The sequence below is a fragment of the Morone saxatilis genome, unplaced genomic scaffold (genome assembly GCF_004916995.1).
Source record: "Morone saxatilis isolate NCDOM2014 unplaced genomic scaffold, NCSU_SB_2.0 Contig22, whole genome shotgun sequence".
NCBI lineage: Eukaryota > Metazoa > Chordata > Actinopteri > Moronidae > Morone > Morone saxatilis.
In genome coordinates, this window is record NW_023339785.1 from 3,105,552 (window position 1) to 3,112,157 (window position 6,606).

A 6,606-nucleotide genomic window follows, 5' to 3' on the forward strand; every position below is an offset into this window, starting at 1 on the left:
TAAATTGTGCCTAAAATACACACCAAACATTATTATTGGTGAACATTCAATATAATTAGCAATATTAATTAAAACAGATCCAGTAAAGACTTTTTTAGGGGGAAATAACCAAAGGCGCGAATTGTACCCGCAATTCTAAAATGACCCACATAAGAAATTCTCAGGGAGTTTGTTTGTATGCTCAGACACATGAAAAATTAAGGGGGAACATTGCCCAGAATGGTGACACAGACTCACAGAAAGCGAAGAAAGAGAATTGACAGTTTCACTCCACGTGCAAGATAGACAGGATACAACTTGTTGGTATTTGCATTCAGACCTGGCCCTTGATCTCGCCATTTATTCTAGTTATTCTTATTCTAGTCTCGACCAAGTCCAGCAATATGTTTTTTTTTTCTGAAGTAACTTTCTCCTTCAAAACAAAACCAGTGATGAAGTGCGCTTGTTCAGAATACAGGTATTGGTTTAATTTAAAATCCATCTAGAACGGGCATTGACACTGATAATCAATGTCACTTGCAATTGAATGCCTAGCTGCCAGAACTCTGCTCATTGCCAATGACAGAAACCTTCTTGGTTTTTTGTCTTGGTCTTCATTGGGTCTCTTTTATTTTAACTCTAACTTTAAATCTACTCAGTCTCAACAATTCCTGGTAGACTGTCTTGTTGTAGTACAGCTTACTGCTGCAGTGTTTATACTTTCAACATTCCTTCTGAAACGTATTGTATTAATATCTGAGAACCATCAGGACGAGTGTCAGGACTAGCCATTAACCCTAAACTTTAGGGGCGGCAGTAGCTCAACCTGTGGGGACTAGTCAGTTCAAATCCAGCACAGACCACAGAAAAATTAATTTCCCATTGGGGATTAATAAAGTATATCATCTTTTTCTTCTAAATCAGATCAAACAAAGAAGTCTCACCCATGCACAACTTAATGAACTTTGAGTCCATTCACTACATATGTGTTTTCCACCTCTCTTTGTTCTTCCTGTCCCATTCAGTCTGTGGTGGATGTATACATGTAAGTAGAAAGATCAATGTGGTCTTGTCAGTGTATTCTCTGTTCTCCCAAAGGCCATCACAGTGCCATGGAAAATTTCCTCAGGCCTGATCAATACACTGGCCTATCAGTGTTGATCCGGGGCCTGTGGATTAGAAAATGGTGTAGTTGATGGGACCACGGGGATGATAACTTTGTGATTTGTTTGTCTATATATCTCTCCATCCATCTATCCATCTATCCATCCATGCATGAAGTAATTTGCTCAATAAATACAGTGACAGTGCTCTTCAGATATCCAGTAAACATTAGGCTGACCTTATAACTCCTCGATACTGTTCTCATTTTTTTATCCTTTTCTACTGTACTACCTGTTACATCATCGTGGTATTAGTTTAATTTTATGCTGTCAGTCATTTTAAAATAGCAAATGCCCCGTTTTTGTCACAGTAGATATCCTGTTTTAGAGCAAATCTCTCTGTGAATCCAGTGTTTGATAATTACAGCAGTTTTAAAGCTCATTTAAACACCCACTGTTACCTGCTGTCACTGTTCAGGTCAGCTGATAAAACACACTGGTGACACTGACAATAATTACACAGCCTACGTGTGTGTTTAAAACAGACTTGCAGTGAGAGTAAGATAAGCAGAAGCAACCTATTATCTCCCATGTCTGTTTGTGTTTTCAGTATGTGTGTATAGCCAGATTTGTCAAAGAGAAAGAAGCCTGGATAGGGGCGAGGAGGGAGAATGAGGAGGTAGAGTTCTGCTGAGCTGTGGTGAAAGAAGTATTCAGATCCTTAGTAAAATTTCCTGCATTGGAAATCTCACTTAAGTAAAAGTATGCAAGTGTTATCAGCTAAATGTATTAAAGTATCAAAACAATCTGACATAGTGTGTCTGTCATTTTGTCACTTATTGTCTGTGGTTATGAGCTTTCCTTTAATGTCTTATATTTCATATGTTTTTGTCATTGTGTTTCCTATTGTCAGTGCATTATGTGTTTTTACCTGTGCTTATGTGCACTGTGCTTACATTGATTTGTCTGTGCTCATATGTTTATGTGCTTATGTATTTTTGTATGTTGTATTATATGGCATTAACCTGCCAGGGGCTGCAGATGAAAGTGTACAAGTACTTACTTGAGTAGTATTCACAGTGTATTCACTATGCATCTGCACATGAGTAGGCCAGTTACTTCAAGAAAACATTTAAATTCCAAACTTATCAGAGACAGGATGAAAATAATTGTTTATTTAGAATCAAGAAGTTGGGGAAATCAACATTTGCAAGGCAAACTCATTTGCAAGGCAAACTCTGTTTATTCTTAGTCCTTAATTACTTTGATGGATTCTGGTGCTCAATAAGCAGCTTATTTGCAGTTCATCCTCTTTACTCTCAGTTTCTTCTTTCGACTGCTCCTGTTAGAGGTCGCCACAGTGGATGAGCTGTTTCCATCTCTTCCTGTCCCCTGCATCTCCCTCTGTCACACCAACCACCTGCATGCATGCCATCATCGCATCCATAAACCTGGTCTTTGACCTTACTGTTTTCCTCTGGCCTGGCAGCTCCATCTTCAGCATCCTTCTCCCGATATACCCAACATCTTTCTTCTGCACATCCAAACCATCTCAATCTCACCTCTCTCGCTTTGTCTGCAAACCGTCTCACCTGAGCTGTCACTCTGAATGCACTTCCTAATCTTGACCATTCATGAAGTTAATTCTGAGTAGGTCCACATTTAGACTGTGGTAAACTGCAGTGAAGAGTCTTCTTGCTGTTGGAATCACAAACTGTGTGTGTAGGTTTTTGTAAGAAATGACTTTCAGCAGTGCATGTACCTTTAATTGCCCACACTGTATTATTTATATATGTGAAAGCTGTGTACAATGAATCCATCACCATAGTATTTCTTTGGCTGTAAACATGTATTTGATTATGAAAACATACATCACCACATTGCACATCTTTCAAAACATAACTTCAGTGGCACCCGGACAAACTTTGAAAGTAATCGGCTGTTGCCATAAAAGTGAAAGGATGATATGTTGTCTGTCAGCGGTGTTGCTGGGCAGAATAAATGAGATGCAAACCTTATACTAGAGCCAAGGAAGATCACTGTGTGTTAGATATGAGTGATATGTATAATCTACTGCACGTCATGCTCTCTCCGCTCTCACTGAATTTACATTTATCACAGTAAGTCAACTGTGGTGGTACTTTTTAAACTTAAATCATCTCTCCGAGGGAAGTAACACCATGAGAACACGTAAAAAGATCATGTGTTAAGGCTATACTCTCTTATGAAAGCTGTGGTTATTATTAGGAATGAACAAACTATGTGCATGTTTGTCTTGTTGAAAATGATACAGGAATGTTACTAGGTTCCACGATTAAGATTGCTGTTGCGACTTTTATCCTGATCTAAATCCTTCTCACCTGTGTTTATGACTTAAGAACAGGTGAAAAGGTTTTGTCAGGATAATAGTTCCTGATATTTTTTTGTCATGATAATTTAATAAAAATTATTTTTACAGTTGTTTTTGTAATACTCATTTAGGCCACACAAGGCTGAATTGTGCCACAACCCCATCTTATAAATAGGAGTGAACCACGTTTTCCTTTATCCATGCACTGTAGACATAAGGTACATATAGGCCTATTGTGTGTTAGCAAGTTATGTAACATTATTGTCAAGTCTTCCTAGAAAAGAAAGACAAAAGATGGACAACTACAGGACCAAACTGAGCAGGGCTGCCATAAAGGATGTGGCTATGAATGCAGGAAAGTGCAGCAAAACCAATCCAGAGGGTGCAGCAGCCAAGGCCAAAGTCAAGAGACCCAAAAGAGGGGATGTGAATGTCCTTCCCAATTATCCCCATGGAGAAACTAAGGAAACATTGGAGACCCAGAGGACTGAGATAGTGGAGCAGTTTAAGAAGACAATGATGGAAAGAGACATGATTCTCATCCATCCACAAATGCAGCGCACCTTTGCACTCAGGCGTGAAGGAATTGTGAATACAGCTGCTCCCATTGCCGAACCTCCCGAAAGACGGATGGCCTGCACTCTTTTGTGAAGCCCAAGTGAGTACAGTCTATAAAAGAGAACTTGAAATGTTGTCCAAGTCATCATTGTAAGGTTGTAAGGTTTGCATGTTTTCAAGTCTATCTTAATGCAGTGCTCGCATCTCTGTATATCCACATAAAGAGTTGTTGGTGTAATCATTCCTCCTGTCTGGTTTTGAAAAGAACACCTCCTGTCGCTTCCTAAAGAGTAAGGGATCTTCATCCTGTCATTTTTAGCTTTGTCGTCTGTTTTTTCCCTAAACCCACATTTGCCCGAGGACAAGGAATGTTGTACCTGAAAGAACACCTCTGGAAGATATCCACTTGATTAGTGTAACTCAGACTGATGAAGCCATATACAGTTTTACACAGAATGATGTCTTTGGAGCGCCGGTTAGCTCAGTCGGTAGAGCTGGCAACCCATGTACGGAGTTGCTGCAGCAGGCCCAGGTTCGAGTCCGACCTGTGGCCCTTTGCTGCGTGTCATCCCCTCTCTCTCTACCTCCTTTCCTGTCTATCTACAGCTGTCACATAAAACCAATAAAAGGCCAAAAAAATAAAAAAAACAATAACTTTAGAATGATGTGGATCTTTGGATTTAGCCCTCTTAAAGGGTAGTCAATCACAACCAGTATGGACAAGAGAACTGATTACGCACACACCAAAAACTCTTGTAATAACTTTGGTCAAGAGTTTTTCAAGGCTCTCCATTAAATGGGGTTCAAGTTAAACATTTTTTTTAAATGTGCTGAAAAATCTGGTCTCAGAAACACACACACAGATACTAATTTAACAGATTATCAGATGCAAAATTTGTGACACAACTTAAAGGTTTATGGAATTATTGACCATCTTTGATTCACTGCTAATCTCTTTCTATCTATTCGTCCAAATAAACTCAACACTGAACATGTATTCCCTTTTCAGGATGAGTTGGAGGCAACCCAAAAGGGACCAGTGGCAGTGGGGAATGAAGATAAGGTTTCTGCAGGAGTTCCCTTTGAAACTCACCATGTGTCTATCGTCCTAGAGAATCAGTTTGTAATGGCTTACAGATCTTGGACAGATTCGCTTCTCATTTTGTTTGGACTGATACACTCTCCATTTGAGCTACCGTGAGAAGCTCAGTGGCTTCTTTGAGTTCATCCAAGCTGTCCTCCTGAATCTTGATGATGTTACAGGCCTTGCAAAATTAGCTGGAGTTCATTTTCAACAGGTTTTATTGGTAAAGGTCAGCCTATTAGGCTTGCACGACTGTTTTGTTTAGTTGTGCAAGCCTAAAATAGTTAAACAAGTGAGAAACATTTTACGCCCAATAATAATCTGCGTACAGGTAACTAATGGTCCTTCAGTACATTTAAGTTCTGATTTAAACGGATACTGTGCAAATTACTGAAGAAGGATACAATACTTCCAGTTGATTCTAGTTATATACTAGTTAGTTCAGTTGCATAGTTTTTACTACAGTATGTTTCTGCATCCTGTGGGTTCTAAACACTTTCTGCATTAATACATGGAAAAAAACATATTTCCTTGTTTTTGCAACATAAATGTCTATGACTTTTAAGTCACCAGCTTAATTGTGTAAAGTTACACATAGTTTTAGTTAATAAACTTAAATGATTTAAGGCAATTGGTTTCCTTAAATGGTTGGAGTTGAACTAACTTATCAGGTTTTACAGTGAGTGTGTAAGACAAAGAATGCAAAAATAGGCGACATGAAAGACATTTTACTTACACAAAAGTAATATTTTAACTCAAGTGCTTTAAATACAAGGAGTTCTATTTTGAATGTACCACAATTGATATCCAGATACTTTTGTGTCTTATCTACACATTGTACTGGTGTTAATATGAGAAAGATATAAAAGTTGGATTTAATTCAAAAACAAAACTTGGATGGAAGTACCTGGAAAGTATATGTTTGGAACTGTTGTCTCAGGCAACCGGATGATTGATTACCTATAAATCAAAGAGTGGGGAGAGTTGGGTAACTTTTTGTTTTTGTGTGTATGTGTGAGTCATATACTAATGAAAATGTTCTAGCAAGTAAAGTAGTGTGTGTGTGTGGTGAGAGTGATAATAATAATAGCACAATGTAAAACTACTCCATCACAACAGTTTTGGGTAGCACATATTTTAAATAAAATGAACTCAAGCATGTAAAAAAGAAGAGTGTATTGAAAAAAAGAGTTTCTTTTAGAATGCTAAAACATTTAGGTGTTAACCCTATACGCAGTAATAAAATGCTGAGGCTGATTCATTATACTGTTGTCTTAAATACTTATTTTGGGATGTTTGTGATGCTCGACGCTCTTCTAGGTAGTTAGCTGCTTTGATTAAATGATTTGGTGTTTGCTACATGCTGTACAACCCTGAATCGAAATTTCTTCTACTTTTTATTCTCCTCTCTTTCCTCTTCCTTCTTATTCTCCTTCCATGCACTGAGAGCTCCATTCATCTGTAGAGCTTCGATAACAGTCGTTTCTTGGACTGGATTAAGTGATTCAAACGTACGTGACCTCTAAACACAC